We start from the raw sequence: 17,527 nt of genomic DNA on the forward strand, positions 1-17,527 counted from the left end.
AATGGGTCTCAGTAGAAGCCTGCGAATCTGCAGTAGTGGGTATCAGGGGCTGTGAAAGCACCTCACTGAGTACCAGCGGACTGGCGACTAGCTTAACGGAACCGTCGTCTGCAGTTTTGGACCTATGTGGTCTATCTTTACGTTTTTTCGGAAGTTCGGTAGTCGGATGGCTTAACGAAGCCATTTCAGAGTATGGAGATAGTACAGTTGTGTACACTTACCATAAATGTAGATGTTCGAGTGTATTCACTGTTGCAGTCATCACTGTTGGGTTTTCCTGCTGGCAGGCAGCCCTCAGTCAGCCAGAATCCCAGTCTGGGTCCGGCATCGGCTGAAGTCGCTTCTTCTCTGACGTCCGTGCGCTAAGGGTATAAGGGCTCCAGCCAACGCCATCTTCCTCAGTTTTTCTTGCCAATGATGTCAGGTGCCCAAAAAAAGGCTAACAGCTTGGTCAGAAACGCAAGAATGTATAAACCATAAAACATCCCCACCATTAGCTGCAAATACACCTCAGAGGAAGAGCAGTGTATAGAAATCCAAAAAGAACTCATAGGAACAACAAGAGAGGAGGGAGGGTAACCCAGACTGCAACAGTGAATACACTCGAACATCTACATTTATGGTAAGTGTACACAACTGTACTATGTTCATCGTGTTTCACTGTTGCAGTCATCACTGTTGGGTTGAATCCCAAAGCTAAGGAAGGGTGGCTGGCTATGCTACAGAAGGGGCGGCTAAAAGGCCCTGCAGAACTGCAGAGGCAAAGCCAGCCCTAGATTTAGAATAGAGAGGGAGATTGCAGTGCTTAGTGAAGGTGCGCACAGAACTCCAGGGAGCAGCTTCCAAAATCTCCTTAGTAGGTACTCCTCTGAGGAACGCTGCTGAGGTAGCCACAGCTCTAGTAGAATGTCTCCTGATGTTACTAGGAACTTGCTTGCCATGATGAGAGTAGCAGAACCTGATACAGTGGGCAATCCATTTAGAAATAGTTTGTCTTCTGATTGCCTTTCCTTGTGATGTAGCAGCATAGGCTACAAACAATTGGTCTGTTTTTCTGAAGATCTTGGTCCTATCTAGGTAAAAGCGAAGCTGCCTGTGTATGTCCAAAGAATGCAAAATCCTCTCTCCTTTATTTTGAGGACATGGGTAGAAGGTAGGTAAGTGAATAGTCTGATTCAAAGCTACCTTTGAAACTACCTTAGGCATGAATGTGGGGTTTGTCCTCAGAGAAACCCTGTCCTGGTGAAAAATAATGAAAGGTTCCACAGCCATGAGTGCTTGTAACTCCGAAACTCTTCTGGCAGAGGTTATAGCTAAAAGGAGAGCGGTTTTCCATAAGAATTTTAAATCTGTAGTAGCAGCAAGTTCAAAAGGAGGCAGAGTTAGTTTTTCCAAAACATAACTGAGATCCCAAGTGGGAGTTGGTGCTCTTCTAGGAGGCCTTATATTTTTTGCTTCTCTGAGATATTGTTTAAGTAAAGGATGAGAGATAATTGGAGGATCCGTATTGTAATTATCAGAAATAGCTGAGGCATGTATTTTAATAGATGAAAAAGATAGGCCCTTATGCAGCATCTCTGTTAGGTATTGTAAAATCAGAGGAATGTTTGCAATTGTAGCATCAAAACCTTGGGCTTGATTCCAGGCGCAAAACCGCTTCAATTTTCCTGCATAAGATTTCCTGGTGCTGGGCCTTCTGGCTTCAAGAATAACATCCATTACCTGTTTGGTAAGGGGAGTAGTAATTATAGCCCCTGGATCCGCCAGGCTGCTAGGCTCAGAGTTTTGATATGGCTGTGGAGGATCAGGCCTTCTTGTTATGACAGTAGATGTGGAATTTGAGGCAAAATCCAAGGAGGGTCCTGAGACAGGTTCATCAGGGTTGAGTATCAGAATTGTCGAGGCCAGTTGGGAGCCAGTAGAATCATTTTCGGTTTGTCTTGTTTGATCTTTAGTAACACTCTCGGAAGAAGAGGCAGTGGAGGGAAAGCATACATAGAGGTTTTTCCAACTGAATGAGAGAGCATCCACTTTCCATGCTAGTTTGTGGCAAGACCTTGTGCAAAAGGTTTGAAGCTGGTAGTTTTGGGGGGATGCAAAAAGATCTATGCCTGGGCATCCCCATGCTTCTGTTATCATCCTGAATATCTGAACATCCAACCTCCATTCGTGAGGATCGGATAGATTTCTGCTTAGACTGTCCGCCAGAGTGTTGGCTTTTCCTGGCAGGAATTGAGCTTGCAAATCCACCTTGCAGGCCAGTGCTATGTACCACAGAGTCATGGCCAGTCTGCACAGGGGGTAGGAGTGGGAACCCCCCCCCCCCGCTTCACTGTAGTGTTGCCTGTCTTTATCAGTAATGGTCCCGGTTGTATAAGATCCTTGAAAGCTGTCAGGACATTCTGAACAGCTAACATCTCCTTCAAATTGATGTGAAGGTGCATCTGGTCCTCTGTACAGGCACCCTTGTAGACATTTTCCCTGCATGTGGGTCCCCATGCATAATCAGAGGCATCTGTAGTTATTACTTGTTTGGCTGGAATGGGACAGAAAGGCTTTCCCTTGTTCTGGAGACAGGCCTTGGCCCACCATAGAAATTCCTGCTCGAGGCAAGCCAAGATTGCAATCATTGTTTCCAAACTGTGACAATGCTGAGACCATACACTCTTTAGGTACCACTGTATTTTCCTCATATGCAGTCTTGCATATGGAATTAACAGGATGCAGGATGCCATGTAACCCAAAGCCTGCAGAAATTTTCTTGCAGTCAGCTGACTCATTGAAGCCAAGTTTTTGAAAGAGGAAGCCACTTGCATTTGTTTGTCTGGTGTCAGGTAAGCCATCTGGGTTGTAGTGCTTAAAAGAGCACCCAGGAATGTAATCTGTTGTGTGGGTACCAGGTTTGATTTCCTCAGATTTACTGTAAACCCTAGACACCTCAGGAGATCTTGCACAAAGTCCAAATGCTGAAGTAAAGTATCAATGCTGTCTGCTTGAATGAGGCAATCATCCAGATAAGGGTATATCTGAATTCCCTTCTGTCTGCAAAATGCCATTACTGGTGCCAGGCACTTGGTAAAGACCCTGGGCGCAGTAGATAAGCCAAAGGGCAGCGCAGAGAACTGGTAATGCTTCGAGCCCGCTTTGAATCTCAGGTATCTTCTGCAGTTTTGTCTTATTGGAGCATGCAAGTCTGCCTTTTAAGTCCAGAGTCACCATCTAAGCGTTCTTGCCAAGCATAGGCAGCAGTTGCTGTAGAGTGAGCATTTTGAATTTTGGTATATCCAGAAAGGTGTTTAAGACTGAAAGGTCCAGGACTGGTCTCCATGTGTTTTCCTTCCTGGGAACCAGGAAAAGTCTTGAATAAAAACCTTGCCCTATTTCTATGTTTGGTACCAATTCTATGGCCCTCATAGTCATGAGGGACTTCATTTGTTTTTGTGCCTCTGCCCATTGATTTTTTGGCAGATCCAGCCATCCGTTTGGTTTTGGCAAGGTGTGAAAATGAAACTTGTAACCCCTTGAGACTACGTCCAGAACCCATTTGTCTTGGGTTATGCGGCTCCAATTTTGATGAAAAAGTGATAGCTTTCCTCCCAGAGGTGCTTCCAGTAAACAAGATCCTGGAGCTATCAAGGGAGAGTCATTGTGACTGCTTTCTGTAAGGTTGTGACCTTTCCTCTCCACCCTTGGGAGTAGATGCACTCCACTGCCTGGGTCTGTAAGGGGCTTGTGCCTGTGCTCTCCCCTCTGGTGCGTCTGTATCTACCCCTTTGAGGTCTGTCAGAGCCCGGAAAGGACCAATTTTTAGCTGGCCAGTTCCTGTTAAATCTTGGTGGTTGCATTTGTAAAAAATCCTTAACTGTCTGCATAGATTTGGCTTTGTCTTCCATTTTCTTTAATACCTCCTCAGTTTTGACCCAAAACAAAACATTGTGCTGAACGGGAGCATCCAGCAATTTTGCCTTAACCTGATCTGGCAGACTTTGCTCCTTTAACCAAGCATGCCTTCTAATAACAACACCTGTTGCTGCAGCCCTGCAAGAAGCCTCCAAAGAATCAAAGCCGCAATGCAGGGTATGCTTCCCCACTTGCTCAGTAGCATGCAATAAATCTTGCAGCTCCTTATTCTCTGCACAACCAGAAACAGCAAACATTTTTTTGTTTTCAAAACAGACAAAAGATACTGTTGATAATTGAACATATGAAATTGACAATTCAAAGCTTTAATAGACAAAGTAGCAGAAGTATAAACCTTTTTGCCCCATCTTTCCAAGGCTCTGGATTCTCTATCAGAGGGGATAGGGTTCTTTGTAGTGGCGGCTTTAACACCCTTAGGACAATGTGAAATAGTTTTTGGATCAGCTGTAGGATTTTTAGAAAGGAATTTGTGAGAGTCTGGGACCCTGTATAATATCTGCCTGGTTTGACAGGGGCAGGAGGAAAAGAATCAGGAGTCAAAGTTGATTCTGTAAAAACATCATCCATTATATCTAACACTGGGGGAATAGCCAAAGACCTATGCTGTGAGAGAAGAAAATCCCTAAACTTCTTTTGGATTCAGAATATTCCTGACCCTCCCAGTGAAAATGCTCTCTCATGTCATGCAAGGTTTCCCCAAAGGAATAATCTTCAGGAGAAGTAGCTGAAGGAATAGTCTTTCAGCATCAGAATCCTCATAAGGAGGGAAAGCGTAATCCTGTTCAGAGGAAGAGACAGAGGAAATGGAAACCTGATCTGAAGATTCATAATCTGGCTCTTGCCTAGGCCTTTTGTCTGGAGGGGGATGGGAAACCCTGATCATAGTTAACAGGTCTTCGGCCATCTTGAGCATTTGTTTCTGTGGTCTTGGGCCCTGATCCGAAGAGGCCTGAGCTTCTTTCTTTGTCTTTGTTGGGAGTTTTTGCCTTTGTCTTTAAAACTGAAGCCATACTAACATGTAGTTGTGTAGGCCTGAAAACTCCCTCAGAAGCCGGTACCTGCACAGAGGCTCCGGATCCATCTGAGGGAGCATTATCCGAAGGTCCAGTTCCTTGAGATGTTGAAGGCCTCATCGGCTCCTCGTGGGAGTCGGTATCTGCGATCGGTTCCAAAGTGGCGGACGTCAGGGGCTGCGAAAGCGCCTTGCTGATGACCAACGAACCGGCGTCGTCGGTTTTGGACCTCTGAGGCCTGTCCTTATCTTTGCGCTTTTTGTAAACTCTGGTAGTCGGATACAATTCCGATGACATATTATAGTTAAATCTTCTCCCAAAACAATGAAAGGCAAAATCGTAGAGAAACTTTATAGTGCGTTGGTTAAATCTAGCACAAAACCAACAACTAGCTACGTCGTGGTCAGGGCCTAGGCAAGGGATACAGTAAGAATGAAAATCTTTATGAGGTATTTGCTTCCCACAAGAAATACAATTAACTTTTTCTGACATCTGTCTGGAGCAAGAAAAAAATTTCCGCAACGGGGTACTTAGCTTTATGAAGAACTCTTCGGTTTGAAAAACACAGGAGTCGGCTGACCGGCAGTTGCGAACTGCTTTTGCTTCGCCACACAGCAAGAAAGACTGAGGAAGATGGCGTCGGCTGGAGCCCTTACACCCCTAGCGCACTGACATCAGGGAAGAAGCAACTTCAGCCGACGCCGGACCCAGACTTTGGGATTCTGGCTGACTGAGGGCTGCCTGCCAGCAGGAAAACCCAACAGTGATGACTGCAACAGTGAAACACGAACATCGAGAACGAAAGTATTTGGCTACAAAAACAGCCCGACAATGAATAGTTTGGGTGTTGAACAAGGCACAAAACTGACAGCGAGGGATGTCGTGGTCTGGGCCTAAACAGGGGATGTAGTAAGAATGAAAATCTCTATGAGGTATTTGCTTTCCACAGGCAAGACAACTGTTAACTTTTACTGACATCGGTTAGATCATGAAAAAGGATCCCCAACGGGGTACTTATCTTTTTTGAAGACTTCGGGTCTGAAACTCAAACGAAAATTTCAGGAGATGGACGACCGGCACTTGCAAACTGCTTCTGCTTTGGGCACCGCACTGCAAGAAAGACTGATGTAATGGCGTCTGCTGCATGTTTTATACACCTGACGACCTGACATCATAGAAGAAGCGACAGCATCGAATGCAGAAATCCAAAGACTCTGGTATTCAGGCCGGCTGAGGGCTACCTGCAGGCAGACAACCCAAATGTGATGACTGCAACAGTGAAACACGAACAACATCAAGTACAAATGGAAATATCTATGGAAGACAATTATGCCACGGTTAGAGGCAGACAAGGGTCAACAACAGTTGTGTATAATCAAACGTCAGGAAAGGCTCCAGGAACAGATGATATTCCTGTGGAAGTTTGGAAATTAGGAAGGAAGAACACAGGTCTGGGAAACTTTGTTTAATAGTATTTGAAAAAGAGGGGAAGCATCAACATCTTGGAAAAAATCTGTGGTCACTGGGTTATCTACAGATGGCAAAGACCCTTCAGACACAGCTTCATATAGACCTATTTCAATCTAAAACCATGACTATAACGTGTTCTTGTCTACACTAGCTAAAATATGTCAATTTTGGCAACATCTTTGCTATATGTGTCAGTGTGGTTTTGTAAACGGGAGGCAAACACTTGACATTAACAGAACACTCATGATCCAAAGGGAAGCTGAATGTAAGAAAATAACTTTGCTGTTGGTGGGTCTTTATGCAGAGACAGCATAATCTGGAATTTTACAAGTAGGGCATTGGGAAGCCTTTGCATTCCCTAATACAATAAGATTAATTAGGATATGTGAAAAATCGGAGGCAAGAATTAAAGAGGGAGTATTCCTCTCAGATAAGCAGAGTCTGAACAGAGGAACCAGGCAGTGGTGTCCTCTTTCCATTTTGTTATTTGCTTTATGTTTATAGAGTCAGTGGCAAAGAAAACAAAGGACTCAGAAATACAAGGAAATAATTGGCATGGTAAACATATTGGTAGATATTATTCTGTACCTGATAAATCCAGAAAAGAACAGTTTTTTGGGATGTAAAATTAATTAAAATAAAAAGCTATAACCATAAATTATGTACCCGCACACAAACTGGTTCAGCAATAACCATATTTATGGGGACATAAGATGAAGTATTTAGGAGTATGGATTAAAATGCTTCTGTTATGGCAAATAAGATATCTAGGAAAAGACTAAACAAAAGATAATCCAAAAATTGGGAAACTGGAAACTCTTATTTATAGAGAGTAAGATACAAGCAGTGAAAATGTTTTTAGCCCCTTTAGTACTGTACCCGGGTCAGCAGACTTACCATCCAGAGAAGAAGTTGTAGGCAATTAATAGAAAATCAAAGGAATTTATCTGGATGGGAAAGAGGGCAAGAGTTCAGCAGGATCAGCTGATCCTTTCAACAGGACAACACTGTTTAGGTTTAAATAGTTAAGGCTCATACACAACACAAGCAGAAGGTTATTAATTCAAAGTGGAAAGGGATGATGATGAAAGCAAGAAGAAAGTTTAAGAAATACAAAGAGTGGGATTTTGAATGCAAATCTTCAACAGAAATAACCATGCAGAAAAAGTTATGTCTTACCATAACATCCCATCTGTGTTGTTGATCTTCTTTCATTCATCACTGATGGGTTTGGTTCTGAGCCGTCGGAATTGAGTCGGCTTAATACCAAGCTAATGTACACCAAAAACCCTCGAGCTAAGCTGCTACCCACAATGCCCTTCTCCCAGTTAATTCAGATTGAGGTTTGCATGCAACATACAAAGGAGGCCATTTCTGCGCAGAAACCCTGAAACACCACAAGGATCCACAAGATCCACCAGGAGCCTTTGGTGGGGGACGAAGATTGCGGTGTGATGAATGGAAGATCAACAACACAGATGGAACGTTATGGTAAGACATAACTTCATCTGATGCTGTTAATCTTCTTCTCATTCATCACTGACGGGACAGAATCCCAAGCTACTTGAAAACCTGGGTGGCCCTTATGGAACAACATTCCTGAGAACCATTGAGCCAAAGGCTGCTCTTCCCCTGGAGACCAAGTCCAATTTGTAATGTTTGATGAAAGTATCAGGTTTAGCCCAAATGGCTGCTGCACAAATGTTGGCCATAGAAGCTCTGGAGTGAAAAGCAACAGCAGTTGCAATGGCTCTTGTTGAATGAGCTTTGATATTAACAGGTTTAGGTTCATTCACCAGCGAGTATGAAAAAGTAATACAATCTCTGAGCCGTTTTGATAAAGTGACGTCTGATACGGCACATCCCATTTTTGGACCAGAAAAGGAGATGAAAAGTTGATCCGACTTGCGGAAACATTTAGTCCTGCCCAAGTAAATATATAATTGTCTATGTACGTCTAATGACTGTAGACAGTATTCTCCTTTACTGGAATAATTTGGGAAAAACACTGGGAGCGGGTGGAGATAAGAGGAATGCCTTCTAAACAGTTATGAAAATTGGAGATAGCTGTCAAGTGGGCTCTAACAGTAGAAGCTGATGATCCATTGTCAAACAACTCAGAAAGGTATTGAAGTAGAAGAGATGCAGGAGATGAAAAGGGGTCCAGCATCTGATCTTTAGAACAGACAGCCAACCTTTTCCACTTATCTCAGTAGAATTTTCTGGTGGATGGTTTATGGGAGGCCAGAATAATATCGCACACGGGTGAGGGGAGGGTTTCCTGCCTGGTGACTAACGGAAGTGGAGAAACCAAGCTGTCAGCTTGAAAAGTGGACAGATTTGGGGGAGTCAACCCTTGGGAGTGAGAGATTAGGTCCTGATGAGTGTACAGGATCCATGGAGGTTGTAATAGGGGAGGCCGGAGGAAGGGGAATCAAACTTGTAGAGGCCAAAAAATGGGGCAATGCAGATCACTTGCATCTCAATCGAATTGCTTTCTTTAAAAATAGCGGTATCAAAGGATTTGGAGGATAAGCATAGAGAAGTCCCATAGGCCAATCATGAGGCAAAGCATCTCTTGGTGACTCCCCTTCTGGGGGAAAAAGGGCAAAGAAGCTTCTGCATTTGTTGTCTGAAGGGAAAGCGAAGAGATCGCAGCAAGGCTAGCTCCAACAGCTGAAACTTTCTGCCATCACATTCGGACTGAGACACCACTCATGTGGAAGGAGGATGCATCTCCTCAGCCTGTCAGCAATCACATTGGAGCTCCCTGGGATATGCGTTGTTATAAGAAAGTGGTTGGAGGCTATCGTCCAGTGCCAAATTCTCATGGTCTCTCAACACAGGGGGTAGGATTTGGTCCCTCCTTGTTTATGTACCAGACTACTAATATATTGTCTGACTGGACTGCAATTGTTCCCGATGGATAGAGCAGATGCAACATCAACAGCACTGCTCTCAACTCCAGAACGTTGATATGCAAGTTGGCCTCCAAGCTGGACCACATGCCTTGGACAGTCTTTCCCTGAAAGTGGCCCCCCCCATCCTATCAGGAAAGAGTCTGTGGTCACCATGGCATTGGGATGAGGAGTCTGGAAGGGGCGACACCAAAGAATTTCGTCTGTCCTCATCCACCAAAGATCTTACTTGCAGGAATTGGTGATAAGGATCTGTGAATTTAGAGGATGAAGATTTGCCACCCACTGGGACAAAAGGAGGCACTGTAACAGTCTCATATGCAATCTTGCCAGAACAATCGGGATGGCTCCTGCCACAGACTCTAGAGCCTGTAGAACTTCTCTTGCTGACACCTTTCTTTGACAGAGTATCACCTGTACTTGTAATCTTAACCTTTGAAGCCTGCGAGGTGGGGGAGAAACCTGGCTTGTTTGAGTATTTAATACTGCTCCAATAAATTCCAATTGTTGGGTAGGATGAAGATTGGATTTTTCCCAATGAACTGTGATGCCTAGAAACTCCGCTAGTGAGTGTGCAGCAGACGGCCATGATCAGTAGGTGCTTGGTGGGGGCAGAGAGGAGCCAATTGTCTAAATATGGAAACACCTGGAATCCCTATGGTCTCAGATGAGCCTTTGCCACTGCTAGCCATTTCATGAACACTCTGGGGGCCATCGAGAGACCGAATGTCAGGGCTCTGAAATGGTAATGATTGGGTCCTAGCTGGAAGCAAAGGAGACTTCCTGGAAAGCTTGTCCATTTTGATAATATGCATCCCGGAGGTCTATCTAGCACATCCAAACATTCTCCCGAATAAAAGGGAGAATGGATTGTATAGCGACTATGCGGAATTTGGTTTGAACCACTGACTTCTTTAGTTGGCTGAGATCCAAAATGGGTCTCCAGTCCCAAGTATTTTTGGCATCAAAAAGAATCTTGAGTAGAAATCGGATCTGCACTGGTTTGGGAGGACTGGTTGGATGACGTTTTTGACACAGCTTTCTTCTATCTAAAGCCGCCTCTTCCCTTTGACTGGGTGGAACATCGGGAAGGTACTTTGAAGGTTTTGGGCAAGATATTAGAGGGATGTAATAGCCTCTGGAAATTATTCTCTGCACCCACCAATCGAGTGCCAGGCAGTTTGGTGCAGAGGAAAGCAACTGGGCAACGCTTCAGGAGCGCTGATAAGATTCTCCAGAGAAAGAAACGATAGAGTCTTGATTTGGGGGAGCCCTCTGACCCAAAGGGGTGTTTTCCACCACTGGACTCCCCTCTGCCTCTGAGGGAATCCTCACCACGTGCGTTGCAGAAACGGCCTTGAGATTTTTTGTACCATATCTTCCCACTCCTCTGGTTCCTGGAAAAAACGCTGAGGTTTGGAAAAACGTAGGCCAATGGCAAACAAGGTCTTTCCATCTTGTTCGCACCTGGCCAGTGTGTCCTTCACTTTAGAACAAAACAAGGCGGACGGTTCGATAGGAGCATTCAAAGAGGAGGACTTGTAGTCCGCGAGTTCACAAATGCACATCCAGGTGAGGTGTCTCAACTACGCCTGACCCGCAGCTCTAGCCGCCCATTCGGTTGCGTGGGACAGCAACCTCATGGATGAGTTGGAGATGGACTCAATGGTGGAAAGCTGAGAAGCAACCTTGTCGCGTGCCCAATCAGAAACTTGAACTGCGAGGGCTCCAGAAAGTTCAGAGATCAGATCCATTTGGTGCCTCGTAAAATGTGCCAAGTAATTCACAGACCTGACTGCAAAGGTCACTGAAGCAAAAACTCACTTCCCCTAGTCTATCCACCACCCGAAACTCTGTTGGGAGGGTGGACAGTAGGACTTTCCTCCTCAAGGTTCTTTTTCGTGGCTGCCACCACCATAGCGTCTACTGGGCAAGCCTCTAGAGCAGTGGGGCTGACTTCTGATGGGGAAAGAATCTTGTCTGGTCTCTGGAGAATGCCCTCAATAGAATCAGGGTTCTGCCACGCACGCTGCACGATGAGCTGGACTAACTCGTCAGCAGATGAGGTCACCCAAGAAGTAGAAGGCCGAGAGCAGAAAGCCTGCAGGAAGACTGACTCCTCCGAGGAAGGATTGGAGGGCTTCCAGTCACCCCTCGGCTTCAATATTTCCAGGATGTCTCAGAAAGAAACATCATCAGGGGGTGACCGTTGGGACCCTTCCCCATCATCATAATCTGTATCTTCAGTGAGGGACTCCTACTGGGAGTCAAGGTGTTCCCCTCTTACACGCCTTCTTCCGAGGGGCTTCTTCGGTGGGAACGTCTGAAGACGACTCGGTAGGGAAATTACCTTGGACAGAGGTTTCCTGAGGCTTCTGCTCTCAGTGTCCTGTGGTGGTTGTAGCTCAGAGCGAGCAGGGGGAAGATCCGTTGCAGGAGGAGTGCTTCCAGAAGCAAGCACCCTCGCCATCACTCAGAAAGCTGGCCCACCCTTAGAGTAATGGGAGCCCTAAACAGAGTAAGAATCTCGGAACAGGGTTCACAGCACGCTCCCAGGGATGGAGCCTCAAGCAAGTTCGGAGCGGGTGCCGCTCCCAGATTAGAGGATGGAACCGATAAAAACCTTGGAACCATGCTGGGAACCGAGGGTTCCACCCCCCCCAACCATGAGACTGAGGAAGGGATGGCTCCATAGGAACTGAAACCCAAAGGGGGGGGGGTCTCAAAGCTTCAGAGAGCCACTGTCGACGCAGAGGAAAGGGTTCCCCACTAAGGACATCAGAACTATGGGCCTCGGAATTGAAGGATCCAAGGGAGGAGGAGAATAAGTGGGAGTCATGGGAGCAATAGACCCCAATCCCAAAGTGGGATGGGTTTTTGGAAAGTCTGTTATCCCTCTGGCTGTCAACAGCTGATCCAACAGGCACACCACATCCAATTCAGACTCCTGGTGGACCTTACAGACACTCCAGAAGGGGAGTTAGGTCGGTCCAAAAAAGGGCTACAAGCCTGGCCTAAAAACAGGTCCAATGAAGGAGAGTACTGGGTCCTTGGTGTTTGAACTGTCGGCACTGAAGATTCCAACTTGGAGACTGGTAATAGGGGGGCTAACGGTGCTGAGAAAGAACTTGGTGCCGAAGAAACACGGAGTAGAAGTTACCATCGGCTCCAAGGGGATCGTTGGAACTGACTTCGGTGCGGTGAGGTAAGTGCAGAAGCTACCGAAGACAATAATGTTGGAGCTGTAGCCCTTACTGTAGCTGAGGTCGGTACCGTAGATGTCGATGCCGAAGGCAGTGCCAGAGAAGTCATGGTAATGTCCACAGAAGCAACTGGAGCTGAGCTCTGAACTGGAATAGTCGGAGCAGAGAGAGCAATCTTATGTTCCACAGACGGGCCTTGTGTTTGTCGGACTTACCCTCCTCACCAGTTGGTGAAGAAGGATCGGAATCTGGACATTTCTTTTCCTTCAATGGCGGGGCTGAGACCTCGGACACAAAAAGGGCCTCTGAGAAAGGTGAGTATAGTAGGCCTTTCAAGGTGAGCTTGTTTTTCCTCTTATTCAGCGTCTGCTGACTAAAGCTTAGACAAATCTGGTAAGGAGGTTTCACAGAGAGGTGGGAAACCCCCAGACAATAGACACAATCATCATCTAAGTCACTGTTGGGGAGTTTGCCATTGCAGGAAGTGCAATGTTTGAACCCCAAAGTCCCTTTTTTATGAGACATATCCAATACACAACCAAACAAAATACTGAGAAGGTATAGAAGAGAAAGAGAGAAATACTAACGATGGCATTAAAGATACCACAAGGGTAGAAGAGGGCATTACTAACGATGGTATGAGAAATACACAGAGGGTAGAGCTAAATATAGAATTAGGGTAGAAAAGGAGTTAGATCAGAAAAAAATTTCAAATTACAGTAAATTTTATAAAAATATGACAGTTGGAGAGCTCGGTGAAACGCTGCTATACGGCTGCGTGACAAACGAGATCGGAGGTAACTGGGAGAAGGGCATTGGAGGTAGCAGCTTAGCTCGAGAGTTTTTGGTGTATGCGAGCTTGGTATTAGGCTGACCTGGTTCAATGGGCTCAGAACCAAACCCATCAGTGATGAATGGGAAGAAGATTAACATCAGATTACTACATTCATAAAGTAGCAGAAAGTATTCCAAGGACTAAGCCAATACAAGAATGCAAAATGGAAATTTTGCAAAAGGGATAATTGCAAGTAGGGGTACAGCATATAGACAAGAAAGGGGTGGGAATTACTGGAGAAACCTGGCAAAGGGACCAAGATATTGGGAGTAAACAAGCAGGAAAGGTAGCAAGAGTGGAATGAGGTCAAGAAGACATTTGGATTCCAGGCGAGAGACTGCCTTTCCTACCAGAACTTGATCTCAGAGTACAGGCAAAGAGAAAGGGATAGGAGAACTTTAAGTGAAAGACCTCCTGTGGCAGTGTGTTTAGTTAAATCTAGAACAAAAGCAGCTGTTAAAAACTGATAATTAGTAGGGCATATAAAGTACCGCATGATTCATCAATCAGAAAAGGTTGAAATGACTGGGAAGAGAGACTGGAAAAACAATTTACAAGAAAACAATGGGAAGATACATCTATGGTCTTCAAGTATGCAACCACGTCCAGAAGGCTTAGGAATTTTCCTTACAAGTGTTTGCTAGGTATTTTATACCCCAAGCAAGCTTCAAAGAATTTTTCCTCAGGTAGACAGCAAATGCTGGAGGTGGTGTGATAAAGAAGAAAGAGGTATCTGGGAAAATAAAATAGAAGTTATGTTCTTACCATAACGTTCCATGTTAGTTGTCTTCTTCTCGCCGCCTTCTTGCTGGATGGGTTCGGAGCCGACCTCGGCTCCGACTCGGCCACTCTAAAAGCTCGAGAGTTGGTTCCACCGGCTCGAGGCTCCCCTTATATCCCACAATGCTAGGCGAGAGTTACCTCAGATCTCGTTTGTAAGCTAACCCAGCTTATATCAAAAACAGTATAACAGTGAAACAGAATCCACCTCTAACAGCAGGAAGAAAAGGGGTGACCTATATCCTGAAACAAGAAATATGCATAATAGCATATGACTAAGAAAGAGGTGGTAGAAAGAGAGGTCACGATCACAACTCCTCTAGGTCTGTCCAGGCCAGGGGAAGGAGGGTGGGGCGAAGAAGAAGGCGAGAAGAAGACAACTAACATGGAACGTTATGGTAAGAACATAACTTCTATATGTTAAGTTGTCTATCTCGCCTTCATTCTTGCTGGATGGGACAGGCCCCTAGCACCTTGTCCCGGGTGGCCTAACGGAACAGACTCCTGAGAACAGTGGAACCAAAATTAGCTCTATGCCTAGAAGCTAAATCCAACTTATAATGGGAAATAAAAGTGTGAGGAGTAGCCCAAGTAGCCGCTGCACAAATGGTGTCAATAGGCAGTCTGTCTTGGAAGGCTAGAGAAGTAGCCAAAGCTCTGGTGGAATGGGCTTTAGGTTTATTAGGCAGTTCTTGGTGTCTAATTTCATAAACAAGGGTAATCAGAGATGTTAGCCATCTGGATAAAGATACCTTTGAAACTGGAAGTCCCTTTCTGCTTTCCGCATAGGAGACAAACAGCTGATCAGATTTTCTGAATAGTTTCGTCCTGTCCAAGTAGTACCTTAATTGACGATGAACATCCAGGTAGTGTAATTTCTGTTCAGACCTATTTAAATACTCCGGGAAAAAAACAGGGAGGTCAATGCATTGGTTTAGATTTGATGTTGAAACCACCTTAGGCAAAAAGGACGGGTTAGTTCGTAAGGAAACTCTGTCCTTATGGAACACAAGGTAAGGAGAACGACAACTGAGTGCTTGAAGTTCTGAAATTCTTCTAGCTGATGTGATAGCCACCAGAAAGAGAGTTTTCCAAGATAATAGCTTTAAGGAACATGAAGCTGCAGGTTCGAAAGGGGAAAGAATCAGAGAAGCAAGAACTAAATTTAGGTCCCAAGGAGAAGGAGGATTTCTGACAGGAGGTCTGAGAAGAAAAACTCCTTTCAAAAAGGCTTTGCAGAGTTTGTGGGACATTAGGGCAGATTCAGAAATACCCACATGGAAATTAGAAATAGCCACCAATTGAACCTTAAGAGTAGATGGAGATGAACCTGCATGGAAGAGTTCAGCAAGAAAATCAAGGACTAGTTGGATGGAAGCGGTGAAAGGATCTATGTCCTTTCCTTGTGCCCAATATGAGAAGCGTTTCCACTTACTCAAATAAATCTTTCGAGTGGAAGATTTATGGGAAGCTATCAAAATATCTCTAACAGAGTGAGATAACTGAGGAAGCCTGGCTACTGTTGGAAGTGGAGGAACCAAGCAGTGAGGTTCAGAGAGGGGAGGGAGCGATGAAACTGACCCGACTGATGGATCAAAAGATCTGGAACTAGGTCCAGATTCCACGGTCGCTCCAAAAGAAATCGATGTAGAAAGGGGAACCACACTTGTCGAGGCCAGTAAGGAGCAATGAGGATCAATGAGGCCTTCTGAGCGATAGCTTTCTGTATTACTTGAGAGATCAGTGGGAAAGGAGGAAATGCATACAGAAGTCCCCGGGGCCAAACTTGGACTAGCGTGTCTCTGCTGGGTTGGCCTGGTAAAGGGAATAGAGTGAAGTATTCTCTGCACTTGCTGTTTTGGGGAGTAGCAAAAAGATCGCAGCAAGGCTGACCCCACTTGAGAAATATCTCTCTCACTACAGAGTCTTTCAGAGACCACTCGTGAGGCATGAGTATAGCTCTGCTCAACTTGTCCGCAATGTGATTGGACTTCCGGAGATGTGCGTTGCTATCAGAAAACGCTGAGAAGAAATCGCCCATTGCCACAGTCTGAGTGCTTCTCGACACAGGGGGTATGACCTGGTTCCGCCTTGTTTGTTGATGTACCACACTACAGACATATTGTCTGTCTGGATTGCAATCGTTCCCAAGGGAAGAGAGTCTTGAAGGGCTTGCAACGCTAAAAGCACTGCTCTCATCTCCAGAACATTTATGTGCAAGTGGCATTCGTTTGGTTGCCATGTGCCCTGGACTGTCCTGCCCTGATAATGCCCCCCCCACCCGATCAGGGAGGCATCCGTTGTCAGAGTAGCAACCGGAGGAGGTGGAACAAAAGGTCTTCCCGACAGGAGCTGGGGGGAAGACATCCACCACATGAGATGCTTTTTGCACGCTTGCGTGATCATAATGGTGTGAGACATTGGAAGTTCCTGGTATGACCATTGAGAAAAAAGCATCCACTGAAGGATCCGCATGTGGTATCTGGCCAATGGGAGGAGAGGTATGGCCGCTGCCATGATTCCCAACACCTTTAGAACTAACCTGGCTTTGGCTCTGTTGTTGTTGAGAAGTAGTGACACCAATTTTTGAATGTCTGATATTCTTTGGTTCGTTAGTGTTGCAGACATGTTTACAGTATCTAAATTTGCGCCTATGTAGGTAATAGTACGAGAAGGCGACAAAACAGACTTTTCGCAATTTATTGAGATACCCAGTTTTTGACAGACGCGAAAAGTGTAATCTCTGGCCATCAGAAGGAGATGCTTGGTGGGAGCTGTGAGGAGCCAGTCGTCCAAATATGGAAACACCTGGAATCCTTGTCTTCTCAGGTGAGAAGCTACCACTGCCATGCATTTGGTAAACACCCTGGGGGCAGTGGTGAGACCAAAGGGCAGGGCCCTGAATTGAAAATGACTGGTTCCCAGCCTGAAGCGGAGGAATCTTCTGGAGCGTCTGTTCATTTTTATGTGATAGTACGCGTCCTGAAGGTCTATAGAGCACATCCAGTTTCCTTTTCCCAATAGGGGAAGAATGGATTGCAGCGTGACCATCCGAAATCTTGTTTTCTTGACCGATCTGTTCAAGATACTGAGATCCAAAATTGGTCTCCAGTCCCCTGTTTTCTTTGGAACTAAAAAGAACCTTGATCCTTGTTGGTCTGCTGACACTGGCTGAATAGCTCTTTTTGCAAGCAGTTTTGAAATTTCCAAAGCTGCTATATCCCTTTGAGCGGTGGAACATCTGGAAGGGATTTTTTGACTGATTTGGAAAAGCGAAGAAAGGGATAGAATAACCTTCGAAATGATGGACTGTACCCATTTGTCTTGTGTCAAGGATAGCCAGGCTTCTGGGTACAGTGACAATCTTCCCCCGACTGCCTCCGAAGA

Source organism: Protopterus annectens, chromosome 9.part0, assembly GCF_019279795.1.
Source record: "Protopterus annectens isolate FY-2018-M chromosome 9.part0, PAN1.0, whole genome shotgun sequence".
In the NCBI taxonomy this organism is placed as follows: domain Eukaryota; kingdom Metazoa; phylum Chordata; order Ceratodontiformes; family Protopteridae; genus Protopterus; species Protopterus annectens.